The sequence below is a fragment of the Lactuca serriola genome, chromosome 5 (assembly GCF_051521515.1).
Source record: "Lactuca serriola cultivar US96UC23 chromosome 5, Lser_US96UC23_V15, whole genome shotgun sequence".
Lineage (NCBI taxonomy): Eukaryota > Viridiplantae > Streptophyta > Magnoliopsida > Asterales > Asteraceae > Lactuca > Lactuca serriola.
This window is the reverse complement of record NC_136412.1, coordinates 300915975-300933553: the sequence shown is the minus strand read 5'-3', so window position 1 is coordinate 300933553 and position 17579 is coordinate 300915975. Positions and strand designations below refer to the sequence as shown.

The following is a 17579-nucleotide window of genomic DNA, read 5'->3' as shown; positions in this document are numbered from 1 at the left end:
AACGAAGCTTACACCTTCTTTAGACAAGCCAGCAACTTATATTACTCTTTATCGACAAGAGATAGGTTCATTAATGTATCTAATAGCTAGTCGTCCAGACATTATGTTTGTTGTTTGCTATTGTGCTGGGTTTCAGGCAAATCCTCGGGAACCACATATGACTGCTGTGAAGAATATTCTTCGGTATCTCAAGAGAACCACCTCTTTCGGAATCTGGTACCCTTCAAACGCAGGATTCTTTGTGCAAACATCGAATAAACACGTAAAACCCACTCTAGGTTACAACTCTATTTGCTCTATTCATACTCAACAGGTGTCACCGAACTCAAGCAACTCTACCCCATGCGAGCATCTATCTACTCTCTGAGTAGGCTCCTCCAATGCTCATCTAGGTGTCTCTCCTAGAGTACTCCTCTACTCGAAACTCCATCTCTGTAATATTCCTCTGGTTACTCTTACTTAGCACATCACAGATAACAGCAACTCCTAGGCTAAGACATCACAAATCAGGCCACTCTAGTCCTAAAATATGATATACCTAGCCTATCTCTAGCATGCATAATATCTCATAAATATCTCATAATACAAAAGTAAGGGTATTTTGGGAAATCACCGTTTGGGCTCTAGTTGATTGTACACACTGCTCCTCCTCGTTTTCTCTTTAGAAACTCTTGCTCGTTTTAGAAAAATCATTTCTTTGAAATTTTTTCTCAAATCCTCAGTTTGAGTCCAGATTTACCCGAAGGTGCATCCGAATCCCTCAAACCAAGGCTCTGATACCAACTTGTAACACCGTAAATTTTTCTCAACAAAATTTTCTTTTAAAAACATATAAATCTCAATACACATCATTAAAAACTCATTTATTTAATTTACACTTTGCATATCCTTAATTGTTTGGTAAGAATCTAGGATCCACAAAAACATAATTCTTTCACTGGTGTGTACAATCGAGCCGACGCCTTCCCGCGATTCTGAGAAAAACCTGAAACACATAACACATAACACGATAAATACGAAGCTTAGTGAGTTCCCCGGAATACCACATGCAACAAATTAGCCACTCGAGGTTATAACTCTGTATGACCCTCTGGTCAATGTGTCTCTGTGGGACCCTCCAGTCCCATAACTCTGGTGGACCCTCTGGTCCTAACTCTGTGGACCTTCCGGTCCTAATTCTGAATCATACATAACATAAAGCACATAGAAATAATGCAGTGTATCACATCATACAAATAGCATATAAGTTACTCTATCACACAACTCTGATTACCACTCTAGGTAAAGTATAGTGAGAAGACTCACCTGGAAAGCAGCAAGTAAATAACCTCGCACCCGAATCCCAAACTAGCCTCCGCCTATCACAAGGGATGAATATCTCTAATTAATACTCTTTTACATGACCCTAAAATTGAAGGTTATTCAATCTCTCTCTAACTCTTGAATTGGGTAAAATACCATTTTACCCATCCATGGTCTCCATTACTCATGTTGACCAAACCCCAGAGTCAACAGAAGTCAACTCGAGTCAACAGTCCTTGTTTGACCTGACTCGTCGAGTGCACTCATGTAACTCGTCGATTCCACTCACATCCTCAGAAGTCTCGCGAAGGTCCAACTCAACTTGTCGAGTTGACCCCCAACTCGTTGAGCGTTCGCATGAACAAGCTCATCGGGACAAACCCTCATTGACTCGTCGAGTCAACCCATGGACTCGGTGAGTCCCCTCAGTTTGATTCCTCATTCAGACGTCCAAAGTCAGATCTATCATTCCAAACCCTAGATCTAGCCCTTCAAGACACAAAAGATACATAAAGTCTCGACCTTTACGTTCATGCATGGCATAAATGCCTCAAAATGCCAATACAAAGCCCTTCTTAAGGTGTTAAGCACAACAACCCTTAATGGATAAATAAAGTTGGGACCTTTGGACTCTAGGGACCTCACAAGGTCTAGATATGAGGTCTAGGCTTCTATTTAATCCATTTTGCTCAAAGTCCCAAATCAAAGGTAGTAAAAGCCCTAGAAATCCAAACACATGAGATCTATCCAAAATAATGGGAAAGGTGCAAACTTTTTACCTTCCTCAGAAGCTCTGGACGATCTATCATTGGATCCAACCAGCCCCCTTCTTGTTCCTTGCTTGATCTCCTTCTCTTCTTCTCAAATGGTGCACTAAGAATCCCAAGATAGCCTCTCTCTCTCTCTCTCACTCACTTTCTAGCACAAACGGCGGTTAGGGTATGCTCTCAGGGGTGTAGGGTGACTGGTGAGGCGTAAATGGGGCATAAGTTCCCTTAAATAGGCCCCAACCCCAGGAAACTAGGGTTTTTCTGCCCAACACCAACTCGACGAGTCTGTCTCCCGACTCGTCGAGTCTATTCATTAAATCCCACACGGCAACTCGACCCTACTCGGCGAGTTGGACTCCCAACTCGTCGAGTCACTCCATAAATCCCAAGAATTCAACTATACAATGACATACCTGAAATTCTGGACGTTACAGTCTATGATAGTGCAATAGGGTAACATATACCATATAATCACATAAAATTCAGCATAAGGGTATTCTAGTCAATTGAGACGAATTTAAAAAAGGAAAAGTCGAGATTTATGGGATAATTAATGATTTTGATTTAAAAATCTGATTTTTTTTCAAATTAATTCAATTTCAAACGTAATTTGTAAACATAAACTGATTTTATTCTATCAGAATGTTATTTTGTTAGAATGATATTCTATAATTCTGTCAGAATGATATACAACTATGAACATAATATTATAAACACATATTATCAAGACCAATAATTTTTAATGAAAATAAATTTTATATAAGATGAAGTTTAATAGTTTAGAATAAGTAATTACATTCATTATTAAAGAATACAACTATGAACATAAATTACATTTGTTCTTGAAATCTCTTGCAAATATATATATATATATATATATATATATATATATATATATATATATATCGGCATTCTTGAAAGAATCCTCATTCACTTTCTTGTTTCGTTTCTAGATATCTTGTGTATGTTTGACCTCTAAGCCACTTTAAAATATGCTAGCATTCTATGAGATTGACATTTTGTGAGATTGGCATTCTGTTATAATTGTATTGCATGAGAATGATTTTATATATCTGAAAAACATAAGAAACAAAAATCATGTTAAAACTTCAGCCAATTGCAATACAACCCTTGCAAAATCATTCTTATGTGATTATACCAGAAATACAATTATCACATAATCATTCTTACGTGATTCTCCAAGATTATTATACTCTTTACACATTATTCAAATAGAAGAATACATTAAATACATAATATTCTTAAAGAATGAAATAACTATTCTTAAAGAATAAACAGAAAAACTTAAAAATATAATCAAGGAACAACAATCTTCCAGGTTTGGTGAATGTCTTTATCCCCTGAAAATCTAATAAAAGTTAATTTCTAAGAGGGGGAGAGGAGCAACATTCACACATTTATACACAGGTATAGAAAAAAAAAGGCACAAAGAGACGCCAAAATAGAGATTACTTACTTTAAAAGATATATGATTTGTTTCCCATCCTTGTGGACAAAACATGCATAGACATGTTGAAAGTTACTCATTAAGCAAGAAAGAACCAATTTTGGAATAAGTAACTGAAGTTCACTGAGACATATTAACAAATAGTTGGTGTGCAAATCGAAATATTTTCAATTCCACCAACAGGGATGCCATTGTTTATGATATTCTTCTATATCTTCGAACCTAAAATCAAGAACTGGGAATTTAGAGAAGATAACATGAGACCTGAATAAAGAAGATAACATGATATTCTTCTATTTTCTTCCAAATACCCACAATAAACATGATACCTGAATAAAGAAGATAACATGATACCTAAGATGTCATTTACGGTTCATGGAGGGAAAACAAAGCAGAAGAGCTATTGAAAAAAAGGAGCGGACTAATCAGGAGGCAGCTAAAGAATTCCATATAGCTACACAAGCGGCGATGATTGGTCGAATTAAGTACCTAAGTAGTTGGGAAGTAGATGGAGGTTAACAGAGCGATGGTGGCTCCCAAACCTCCACCAATCGATGGCGGTGATAGGGGCGGAAGCCCTAATTGAGAAATTGAAGATGCATACACACGGTTGTAGCAGGGTCATGGTCGACATGTGCATCAAAACTCAACCGATGCGGCCGAAGGTCGATGGAAGGGGGAGGAGACGATTTTGTGGTTGTCAATGGAAGAGGCAATAGGGAGGAGGCAGAAATAAAATACGTATGATATGAGAGGCTAGGGTTTAATAGTTGGTCAAAGAGATTTTTATGGTAATTTTCATGAATCAAGAGATTTTATTTTAATTATCATGCTAAAGTTACATAATTACCCTTATTACAATTTTTAATTATTTAATTATTCCTAAATTCCTATTGGTGCATTCATGCACACACAATATATATATATATATATATATATATATATATATATATATATATATATATATATATATAAAAGGGGGGGTGGGGGGGTTGATACATGTGCTCATATATTTCGTTTATGCAAAAACACTTTTGAAAATATACTACAAAATGCTATGATTTTACATGAAAAATTATGGATCGTCCAAGACCTGTTTTGCACATTTTAAGTCGTATGGTTTGCAAAGTTGTTTTGTATGCACGTAGTTCAGGTCGATACCTTTTCAAGGACTACTCGCACATGTTTATACGATCTTTATACAATTTATTATGATTTTTTGCAAAATTGCATATCATTGCAGTCTTTTTCGGACCAGTCTGTAAAAATGGTGATTTTCACCTTAGTTAGAGTTCATATCAGGTCAGTGAAAAAATTAAGAACAAAGTCGACTCCGTTTCTAAACCTTGAGAGTTTACGAATCCTAACCTGAAAAGGCTATAAGTTGTGTAAATTGTTTAATGGACTTTGTACTCTATTAATTATTTAATAGTCTCTCTCTCTCTCTCTCTCTCTCTCTCTCTCTCTCTCTCTCTCTCTCTCTCTCTCTCTCTCTCTCTCTCTCTCTCTCTCTCTCTCTCTCTCTCTCTCTCTCTCTCTCTCTCTTGTGGTTTAGCATGAAATACACAATAAGATATTCCCAAAAAGCAAAAATCATATTTACCATTATCATTTATCAAATTACATATACTAAATCAAATTTACCATTTTACCAAATTACTTTATATAATGGTTCATCATTTATGGTTTTAAATTTTATTTATTCGACCATTATTAAATGGAGTATAGTTGTATTATATGTTTAATTAATAATAATAATTTAGACCCGAAAAAAATCATAAAGAAAAGGTGGTGATAAATTTTATAACAAAAGGTAAAAAACAGGGTTAAAACGGTAAAAATCAAAGTTAATAGTGTGATGGCTTAGATATTAATTTTGGAAAGGTTATATAAAAGAACCGTTGGAAGTGGAAGTCAAAAGGTTTGGGTCGGTGTATTGGCGCTTAAAATAACCTCTTCTTCCTTCCTCCACTCTTCGATCATCCACTCGCTGCTCTCTAAACACCACCGGAGATTCATCCCGATCTCTATCACTCCGCTCCCCTGAGACCCAAGCACCCCAATCCTTTGCAGGACACTCACAACCATGTCTATAATCCAAAGAACTTGTCAAGATATTGTAATTTTTCATTCTTATCATTTTCTCTTCTCCCGTTTATTTTAGTTCTCTAGGGTTTTTCTCTAATTTCGAGTTGAAATTTTCTCTGTATATATGGACAAGAATAGATCGAAGTTTAGTTGTTTTTTTTTAAGTTCTCTTTTTTTCTGATTGGCGGGTTTTTTTATCTGTAAAATCTGATATTCTAACTGCACTGCTGCACAAGTTGTATTGCAACATTAAAACAGAAGGAAACTACATAGTTTTTCTGAAGTTTTATCGATCATTTTTAGGGTTTCCTTCTCTATCTCGTTATTGGGTTTTTTGTTTTTCTGTCAAATCTTGATTAAGCGGGTCTGGTAGCCTTATTTTAGAATGTGTTCCTGCGGCTTTGTTGATCATTTGATAATGTCTTGTGTGTTTGGATGATTTTTTGTTGGTTGCTTGAGAATGTATTTCAGATTCTGTCAGCATTCTTATGAATAACCAATTTCATCATCAGATGCTGATGTTCTAGTCAAATCTCTTTTTATGGGTGTGTGATCATGGAATACTTCATCTGCTAATGTTTATTCTGTTTCCTATTTGGGATGTGACCCTGTAAGATCATCAACAAACCAAATAAACAGTAATACCAGAAGCTATCTAAGCCTAAGAACCCAAAATTCGTAACATACCAAATGCTCAACCTCCATCTGTTCGATAAAATGCCTGAGAAATCAGTTGACTCTCAGACTTCAAATTTGAACTAGGAACTTGGTTGAGATGATTATGTTGGGAGTTTAACCTATAACCAAATGAAGTTCAGGAAATGCTTCATTGAAGAGGATGCTAAAGCAGCTATTGCTTTGTATCAGAAGTTACACAAGTGGACTAAACTTACTTAATTTTCCCTTATACATGTTCATATCAATTTATCCTTCTAATATTTGTTAAAGGCGCAGATACCTGAGATTCTTTGGTTGTCAAAGCATACTAAGAAGAAGCTGAAAGAAGTTTGATCAAAATGGTAAATTCTTTTGGTAGCAAATAATAAATTTAAACAGTACAAAATGCAATATTATAATTTTAACTAGAAAATAGTACAATTCCTTTATAAAGTGCAAATAAAATAATGGGTTTGATATTTAGCATGTCCAACTGATTTTGGAAAAAAAAAACTCATATCATATTGTGTATTGCTTCTTATATAAGGCACATAACCCTTTTTATCTTTTTCATCAAGTGCTGCTCTGATAAAGTGCTTCCTGGATAATGATTTATTTAATCTTCTGGATTTGTGTCTATTTTATCTATGATTGACTTGATAGAAAATGCTTTCATTAAGCATAGACATCAATTTTTTAAAAGTTCACTTAGTTTAAAAGTTAATGATGTGAAGTTCATATCTAAGTGATGCTTTCTTATGTTTAGGTTTTGGAGAGCATAAATCTAATGCTTTTCCTGGTCAGCATTTTGGCTGTTTACTCAACAAACTGGATGTGGATGAGTTTCTTTCTGAAAAAAAAAAACAATTTTATTTGAAGGACATATAATAGTATAACTATCTGTAAATAGTAACTCTTTTAACTTTTGCCAATTGCAATAGTTAAAGGTTTACTCAACAAAGACGTATTCTAAATCAACATGTTATTTTTCTTTCCTACTTTTTCTATTTGGTTCATGGATTCCATGGAAATTTGAAGGAATTAGAATGGGAGATCTCTTCAGTTACACATTTGGTTGACAAAATGGATGGAAAATGGATTCCATCAAATTCCACAAATTCTGTATTCAAAGGATTTTATCATTCCTAGGGAAGATTTGAAATTCCATTATTTATTTCTTCATTAATAAGATTAATTACTGTTTGATTAATTATTTATTTGTACATGTCTACAGGTAGCTATAGCTATGAGTCTATGACCCTGTTTGTGGTTTTCCATAAATACCCCTCTGTTCTTAAAACTTGTGCTTGTTTATTATCTTCAGGAAATGATAAGATAAACATACTTCACGTTGAACAAATAAAAAAAGATGTTGAATATTGCATGGAAAACGCCTTCAGCACTTATTTCTTACGCCTGGTAATTTTTTACAAAAGATATTTGTTATTTAGTCAATTCTTTTATTTAAATTTAGTAAGTGTACTTTTTATGTAGCGAATTGAAAAATCATAGAAGGGAAATGCCACATGGTGTGGTTGAAATGTTTAAAACAAGTGGTCAACAAAGAGGTAATAATCAGTTCTCTTTTGTGAATAAAAATGTTGCAATGAGAATAATCAGATGATTGAGTTGGTTAAGATAACAACTAGTCTCAAAATGTTTGTTAATTTTTTAAGGAAAATTATGGGAAATAACAATGTACTTTTACCGATTTGTACAAAATAATTTAATTTTCACTCATGAAGTGTATTTTGTTTCTGTTTAGTTAAGTTAGGATGAATTTGTTGTGTACTTTAAGCCTTTCTAGCTATTTTAGCAATGTAGTGAAGTTTTTTTTTTCAAGTAGGTGACAGAGGAAAGGCTAAAAGAGGTTATATGTAAGTTTTGCACTTAATTATACTGTATGAAAGTTACTCACAGTTCTACAATTTTAAATTTTGTCATTTTTAAATAATTTATTTACGTGGTGTATTCTTTTCATACCATGAAGTCTTTGATCATCATGTTACATGTAAGTTTTTAAAGTGCATTATTGCTCATTCTTCCATGGAATTTTGAAGAAATTGGAATAGAAATTCCTTCGGTTACAAATTTGGTTGACAAAACGGATTCCATCAAATTTCCCCAAAATTTGTATTCATAGGATTTTATCATTCTTAGGGAAGAATTGAAACTCCATTATTTATTTCTTCATTAAAAAGATTAATTATTGTTTTCTTAATTTTTTATTTGCTTTCATAAGTCCTTTTTAATGTCGTATTACTTTATTTTAATGTTTAGTATTTGTTTTAAAATAAATTTTGTTTTTTCAGTAAATAGCACGTCTATTAATTTATTAGAAAAAAGCACTAAAGGGTGTTTTGGTCTTTTAACATAGTTCTCACTTTTTTACTTCAATTCTTTTGATAGATTTGCAAATTAAACATAAAACAACAAATGAATGGAATCTAATCCTTTCCATTTCCTGTCAACCATGCACATGACAGATTCCAATTCCTTTGACAAATTCCATTCATTTTAAAAATATTCTATGCACCACAAGTTTCCTTTACTTGCTATTATTCATAATTCCAATTCCTTTGACAGATTCCATTTGTTACTCTGCAACAAGAAAAGGTTTTAGAAACTAAATAAAGAAGTTATGGTGGAAAAAAAAAAGATGCACCTGAGAATCAAGGTGTATGTTTTTACCCTTAACACTATTAAAACACTTGATGATTTTTATGTTCTTATTTAGTTTTTCTGTTGATGTTTAAAGGTACACTCTTAGTTCCAATGAATATCAAATAAGGATGTTGTATCATTTTCAGAACTTATTATTCAGGTAACTTCAAGCCCTTTTGTTGAATCACAATTTAGTGTTCCGCTTTTCGCTAACTCTGTCTTGTTTTATTAAACATCTCCAATAACATGAGTCAATCAATCTTTCATGATTTCTGCCATTTTGATTATTGTTTTAATGGTGCTAATAACTTAAAGGTAACAATTTACAAAGCTTTCTTCAATACTTTAAGGAATATAATCTGTGTGATATTATCTTTCAGGCAAGAATGCATCTCCTATGTATAACACCAAAATAAAAGACAAACTTGGCCATCTCCTTTCTCCCCTGGATTTTCTTAAAGTGTAAGTTATTTTTAGGGCTAATTGCAATAAATAACAACCTTCTTCCATTCTTTTGTGTTTTATAGCATTCTAGTTTCAATTTTCTTTGTATTCCAGTATTGTCCTTTCAGGTTTTTCTTATTAAGACATTGAACTTTGAAAATTTACCCAATTATAGCATTGTACTTTTAACTATCTTTTTTATTATGTCCTTTTACTTTTAGATGTCTACCCAATTATAGCATTGTACTTTCATATCTTTTTCTTATTAGGGCATTATTCTTTAAAAACTCTAGCCAATTTTAGCACTGTACTTCCAATTTTTTTTCTTATAATGACATTATACTTTGAATAATCTACCCACTTATAGATATATAACTTGTTATGAATGAGAACAATTTTCTGATTTTCTCTGTCTCTAACTGTGATTTTGTTGATCATTTGATAATGTTTTTCGTGTTGGTTGTTTGAGAATGTATTTTCAGATTCTGTACTTTTAACATTTACCAAATGTATTGTTGGTAACTGTTCCTAAGTATCACAAAGGGTCTGTCTTTTTCTACAATGATGAAAAAATCTGCAAAAATTTCAGTCAATAACATAATCCCAAATTTTTGACTTTCTTAATTTCAAAATCAGTTAGTATTTTGTCAAAAGTTTCAGTTGGGCTTATTGATGCTCAGTTAGGTGTGTGGTTATTGCAGTGAAGTCATCTGGTGGTCTGAAAGAAAAGACTGTTTAATGCCAAGAGGGAAGCATTGCTTAAAGGTAACTATTTACAAAAAAAATTATGATAAATATATGTATTTTGGTTTTCTATACTTTATAAAGAATATAATTTGTCTGCTATTATCTTTCAGGCAAGGATGCATCTCCTATGTGTGACAGATTAGTATTTAACTAAATAAAAGACAAGTTTCCTTATGTCATATATTTTCTTAAAGTGTAAGTTATTTTTAGGACTAAATTCATCTAACTTAATCAATATGCCACAGAGAGGATCGGTGATCAAGTACAAAGGCTCTTCACTATTTATGGTAATGTTCCTATTTTGTAATGTATGCTCTATATCACAAGTTACACAGGGGGATTGAACTTACCTAATTTTCCCTTTTCATGCATGTTCATATCAGTTTATCTTTCTAATATTCTGATTTGTTAAAGGTGCAGATTAAGGAGAAGCAGAAAGAAGTTGATCGAAATGGTAAAGTCTTTTCGTAGAAATTAATGATTTTAAACAGTAGAAAATGCAACTCTATAATTTTAACTAGACAATATTACAATTATTCCTTTATGATATTTGGCACATGCCATAAAGTATTCCATATCTTATAAATTTTAACTAAGCAGAAGTGTACCACTTTCATCTTTTTCCTTATTAGGGCATTCATTATGCTTTGAAAACTCTACCCAATTATAGATAGCATTCTACTTCCAATTTTGTTTGTCTTGTTGTCACATTATACTTTGAATAATCTACCCATTTATACCATTGCACTTTCATTTTTTATTTTATTTTTGCTTATTAGGACATTATATTCTAAAAATTCACCTAATTAAGCAGTGAAATCGCTTTTGGCCTTTTACTCAACAAAGAGGATGTGGATGAGGTTCTTTCTGAAAAAATAAACAATTTTATTTTAAGGCCATATAATAGTATAACTATCTGTAAATAGTAACTCTTTAATTATCTGAAAAAGAAAACAATTTTATTTCTGTAAATAGCAACTCTATCATTTCATATAAAGAAAATCACTAAAGGGTGTTTTGGTCATTTAACATAATTTTCATTTTATTTTTTCTGATAGATTTGCAAACTAAATAAGAAACAACAAACGAATGGAATCTAAATCCTTTTCATTTGCTGTCAACCATATAGATGATGGATTCCAATTCCTTTGAAAAAATTTCATTCATTACTTTGCAACAAGAAAAGGTTTAAGAAACCGAATAAAGAACTTATATGGTGGAGAAAAAGAAAAGACGATACCCTTGAGAATCAAAGTGTATGCTTTTACCCTTAACACTATAAAGCCCTTCATGCTTTATATGTTCTAATTTAGTTTTTTTAGTTATTGTTTAAAGGTACAGTTTTAGTTCCATTGAATCTCAAATAGGGTGTTGGGTGATTTGCCTTCATAAATTAGCTATGATCAGGGACCAAAAGTGTATTATAGTCTTGTTTCTAGGTTTGTGTGTTTTATACCCATTTTCATATATGACAGGAAGTTAGTTGTAAATGTGTTATTAAAGTTTGATGTAATATGTCAAATTGGTTGAAATTACGTTATTACCCTCTTCGGATCCAAGTGGTTTGCGTTTCCTAGAAGTGGCAATGAAACATATGTTGGAAATTGGGGCTTGTAGTCATCAATCAAAGCTAATGCAAGAACTTTGTTGCATTTGTAGTATGGAATGAAGCACATCAAGCAAAAAAAAAATTGATGAATGCCTACTGTGATAAAACTCGTGATGAGGTAATTTGTTTTTCATTGTTTAACAAAATATAAGTACTGTTTTTTCATTGTTTAATAGTCTCTTTGAAAATTAAAAGGTTATGGGTTGTGCAGGCTTTTATATTACTATGATGTTTAAAGGCCAATATCATTTTCCTTTTTGAAAATTGGAGAGTTGGGGTCTTATGATAGATTTAACAAAATATAAGTATTGTTTAACAAATTCAAATCTTTAACTTAATGAATTTGAAAACACATATGCCAAGTGCAATTGTGTTGGTCATTAGTAGGTAATTAAAGCACAAGCAACAACTTAAGGGATCAAGGTAATATAACTATCTATAATTGTGTAATGTAATCACTATAATCGGTAAAATGGTAGAAAGAAAATAACTAAAATGTGGGATTGAAACCCTTTCCATTTTCTATCAACCATGCACATGATGGATATCATTTCCTTTAACGAATTTTATTTAATACTCCGCAACAAGAAAAGGTTTTAGAAACTATATAAAGAACTTATGATAAATAAAAAGAAAAAAAGATGCCCCCCCCCCCCCCCCCCCCGGAATCACCCTTGACACTATAAAGCCCCTCATGTCTTTTATGTACTTATTTATTTAGTTTATTTTTTTGTTATTGTTTAAAGATACACTTTTAGTCTCATTGAAACGATATGCAGGTGTACAGGTAGCTATAGCTATGAGTCTATGACCCTGTTTGTGTATTTCCAGAAATACCCCTCTGTTCCTAAAACTTGTGTTTATTTATTATCTTCAGGAAAAGATGAAGTTTTATTACATTTAGCCCCATAAGAATGTTTAGAGCTTGTTGTAGTCCACCATAAAATAAACTCTTTGTCTTTATTGTTTAATTTTTTAATTGAAATTGGTTTTTTGAATATAAGATTACCAAGAAACTAATTATACACTTCAACCCTACAGGCTACTACACAAGTTCAAAATGCATCAGTTGTTCACAACATTCATCACATGTTACAATGTTGAGGTATAAATGTTGATGTATAAGTTTATCTGTTTTACCCTTTATTGGGCCTTCTAGACAAAAAATATAGGACTCTTGCTTTAATGGTATTTGGGCCAATTGATTCTCAATTAGTATCATTACTCCTGCCATAAAAAAAAGAAGAATGACTAAAATAGATGATGCATCTTGAAGAAGGAAGAGAATTCCAACTTGTAAACTACAAATCATATGATGTTTGTTGTTGTATTATGTTAAAGAACTGGGACACCAATGGTTTCTAATCTTATTCACTTATGCTTTTTTTCTTTTCAACTCTACCAAAATTAAATATTTTCTTATCTTAAGTGGAACTTATTCCTTTTCTTACAAATGTTGCTGGTGGAAGTCTTGAAATTATGTCCTAGAAATGCATAAAAAAATACTTTGAGATATGTAATCTTTTTTTTTGACTTTACACGGCTAAAAATCCCAACTTTTCGTTCAAATTTGCTGAAAAAAAAAATTGAATTTTTTTACTGCGATTTTTAGCCCTGTAAAGTTAAAAAATAGACATCTCAAAGTATTTTTTATGCATTTCTAGGGGGTTTTTTAGGTTGATGCATTTTCTATTGATCCTTCCGCTATATATATATATATACACACACACACATTTTGACAATATTGTACTTAATTACATCTTGACAAAACTGGTGTTTCTTTTTGACTTAGTTACTGTATTTTCATTCATGTAGGATAACTTGAAATGGTGGAATTGAGACCTATTGTGCTCTACTGTGATCCATAATTATATGAAATTGTTAGGTAAAACATGCTAATAGAAATGTTTTATTTTTGTTTTTAAAAGAACAACATGTTCGAGATCATGTTCATTTCCATATAGGAGAGTAAGTTTTAAATGAGTTATTGATATAATTCTCTGAATTGTTTGAAATTACATTATTACCCTCTTCGGACACTTGAGGTATGCTTTTCTTGGAAGGTGTTGATGTGGCACTGGCACATATGTTGGAAAGTCTGGCTTGTAGTCATCCAACTAACAGACATGAGGAGGTAATTTTTTAGTTATTTAACATATGTAACTACTCTTTTTTCATTATTTAATATAAAAATAAAAAGGGAAGGATTGTGGTTTATATTTTAGAAATAGCTAAATGCCTAAAAGTTTTATATAGCATATCGAATCTTGGGTTCAATTGGAGTATGCATCTATGTAGTCCGCTTTATAAAAACTCTGATTGAAGTTAGTTTAAAAAGAGAAGATTATAAGACATGAGTAGTTGATATGTTTCACCCTTTTCCTCTAAAAATGATCCCCCCCAAAATTGTTTTAAATGTTTATGAAATTAGAGTATGTATGTTTGATGTTTATATAATTATTTTTTATTTATGAAATTAGAGTATGTATGTTTATTTCTATGACCCTGTTTGTGTATTTCCAGAAATAACCCTCTGTTCCTATAACTTGTGCTTATTTATTATCTTCAGGAAAAGAATGTTTAGAGCTTCTTGCTGTAATTCATTTAGAAAACTCCTTGTCTTTATTATTTAATTTTTTGAATTGAAATCGGTCTATTGAATATAAGATTACAAAGAAACTAATTATAAATTTCAATCCTACATACAGGGTACTACATAAGTTCAAATTGCATGAGATGTTCAACTACCAAATGTTAAGGTAAAGATTAATAATCTGTAAGTTTTTTACCTAATTATATTGTATGAAAGTTACACACAGTTTAAATTTTATCGTTTTAAAAGTTATTTATTTATTCGCCCCTACAGCCAGATTTTGTCTCTCAACATGGTTCTTTTATTTGCTTTTTAAAGAAGTAACAACCATCGCCAGATGATGTTTGTTGCTACAATATTTTTGTGAAACATAAATTAGGGTTTAAAGGAATTGATTAACACAATCAAATCCTTTATTTATTCATCTTTCTATCCTGACTGACTTAAGCTATTTTCCTGTTTTACCCTTTATTGGGCCTTCCGGACAAAACATATAGGACTCTTTCTTTAATGGTGATTGGGCCAATCAATCAATTCTCAATTAGTAACATTACTCCTGCCATAAAAAAAGAAGAATGACTAGATGTATCTTGAAGAAGGAAGAGAATTCCACTTGTAATTTTCAACTTTTTTCTTATAAGGGCATTATATTATGAAAACTCTATGCAGATTTTTCATAGTACAATGCTATAATTGGAAATGCTGTAATACACAAATCAATAAAAGTAGATTGCTATTTCTTGCATTTAAACCAATATTGATGTATGCTATTCCTCTTGTTTTAGAAGTAAAGTGTGTGGATGTTCCTGAAATGAAGTATATACATACATCCCATGATGAAAACAAATTTCTATTTTATATCCCAACCAAAAAGGTGGAAGGTGGGATGGGAACTGACTCTTGATCTTTCTGTTTGAGTAAAAGACAAAAATGCCCTCCGCATCCCCAGCTATCTACACTGATGCACCTAATTCCAAAATATTTTGAAATCATGATTCGTTAATAATATGCTCATAGATCACCATTGGCTATACAAATAGTAACAAAATCCTGACAGGGGACATTCATTAATTAGGGTTCATTCTGTTTCAGAAGCAAGCAACCAAGGTGAAAAACAACATACATACATACATACAAATTTATCTTCTTTATTTAAATCTATTTCATTCCATTTGTTTATACTTTTTGATCATATTCACTCTTATAGTTCCCAAAAAAGGACATATCCATCAGCTGTATATATAGCTTCCTCATATTTTTGTAGCTACAAGCTCTAATCAAACGTGGAGAAACTAGAACTTTTGTTACTGTAAATCCATGATTTTTTTTTTTTGGAAAAACGTATATTGATTCCTGGAAGTAATGGCCACTATACTAATATAATGTTGTTGATCACCAAGGGTAAATATGTCCGAAAAAATCAATTTTGGCTGGAAAGTAGGAGTGATGGGTGAAAAGGTCGATAACCTTTTTGTTTTGAAACATGAGATTTCCACCAAATTTATTAAACAAGAAGCTGTTAACTTAAACATTCTCCATCCACTGACCATTTTTTTTAATTGGAATAATTTACCCTAATTCCACTTTCATTGTTAAGACATTGTAATTTTATTATTTTTCCTATCTAGTCATTGTACTTAAAAAAAACTAACCTTGTTTGTTTTTGGTTAGTGGTTACCAATTATAGCATTATAGCTTTTTTTTTTAATTAGAACAGATAGTAGTTTGTTACTTAATCATGAGTTCATGTTACTTTACATTGAATTTATTTAGAAACCCACATCTTTTATTTATATTTATGATATGATGATTTTTTTAAATGTGATCTACTTGATTTCAGGTCTAGCATTCCCTTCTCTTTCCTATTCTAGTGGAGTGGAGTCCAGGAGTTTCTTGCTACAGTTAAACAACATGTCCTTATTGTTAGATTGGTGGTTTAGGCCCAAAAGGGAATCTTTTTGCAATTTTGGTCCTTACTTCATAACACTTTAAGTACTTTTCATCTTCATCTCTTTCATTTCCATTGCCAAGGAGCATGATGACATTTCAACAGAATTATATGTCTATCCTTAAAAACAATTGTCATATATGTTGAAGGAATATAACTAAACCCTAAATCCTTAAAAATAGAATCTTTTTGAAAATATGGTTTAGGCCCAAAATTTATTAAAATGACCATTTTGCCAATGTCTTCTTCACCCAACAACATTCATCACTTTTCTTTAAAATTCTCTGTCATATACGTTTAAAGAGCGTAACTATTCACCAATCCCTAAAAAAAAATTCTCGAAACAAGAATATTCTTTGAAAATTTGGTACTCATTTCATGGTTTCATAACATTTTTGGTCCACGGGTCGTCAACTTTATAATACATATGTTAAATATCTGAACATGACCATTTTGTCCCCCGTCTTCTGCATTTCCATGTTAAAATCCAAAGAAAATTCATGTCATTTTTTTTGCTTCAGATCATCAGAAGACACAAATGTATTTCTTGTGAATAACTTTCTTCAAAGAAGTTTGTCTTCATTGGAGCTTCCAAGATCTCTTCTTATATGATTGTTACTCTATCATGACAAAGTTATTATTCTTCATTTATTTTTTTGGACACATACTTCATTCTTTTTATAAATATAGGTAATATACTTTATTTTTTACCCACAATAGCGAATTAGCGACGTGTAACCCATAATAGCAACATAATTACAATTCGTTACTCGTTATTGCAACATACTCCAGATATCTTTACCAATAATAGCAATATGCCAATATGTAACAAATAAAGTACATTGCTTAAGATCCAGGGTACCAACAAATTTGAAAAAAAAACATGAACTTCAACCTTCAACCTGTTGGTTGAAGGGCATATTTCCAACAACTCCTGATCTCGTTAGCCACATAAACGTTGACAAATCCAATTCGTAGTTAACATATATACATTGTTAGCGTCCATCTAATTAATTCAGTGATTATATCAATGTTTTTGCTTTGGGTGTCTGGTTTAGACAAGCTAGATGAAGAAGTAGCACGTTCTTTTAATTTCCTGAAATTAATTAATGGTTGTGTCTTTTGGAGTAGGGAGGGTGGCTAGCTGTTTCACCTCCAAGCTTCAAAACCATGTTGTCCATGGGTTGTCCTTGTACAAGGTGTCCAACGATAATAACACTTCATTTGGATTTGGATTGCATTGATTCCATTAGTATTTGATCCATATAACACAGATTAATAATTTAAGA

General features: G+C 31.9%; 2 long non-coding RNA genes across 2 annotated transcripts; both read left to right on the top strand.

Moving 5' to 3' along the window:
• The first annotated feature begins 8877 nt into the window (after positions 1 to 8877).
• LOC145051749 (uncharacterized) lies at positions 8878 to 10158 on the top strand. Its single transcript, XR_013683809.1, has 4 exons — positions 8878 to 8962; positions 9044 to 9109; positions 9330 to 9411; positions 10095 to 10158. It is a non-coding gene; the product is annotated as an uncharacterized LOC145051749 (long non-coding RNA).
• A 395-nt stretch (positions 10159 to 10553) lies between these two features.
• On the top strand, positions 10554 to 17057 carry LOC145051748 (uncharacterized). Its single transcript, XR_013683808.1, has 7 exons — positions 10554 to 10594; positions 11800 to 11867; positions 12791 to 12854; positions 13565 to 13634; positions 13813 to 13883; positions 14458 to 14508; positions 16183 to 17057. It is a non-coding gene; the product is annotated as an uncharacterized LOC145051748 (long non-coding RNA).
• The last annotated feature ends 522 nt before the right edge of the window (positions 17058 to 17579 follow it).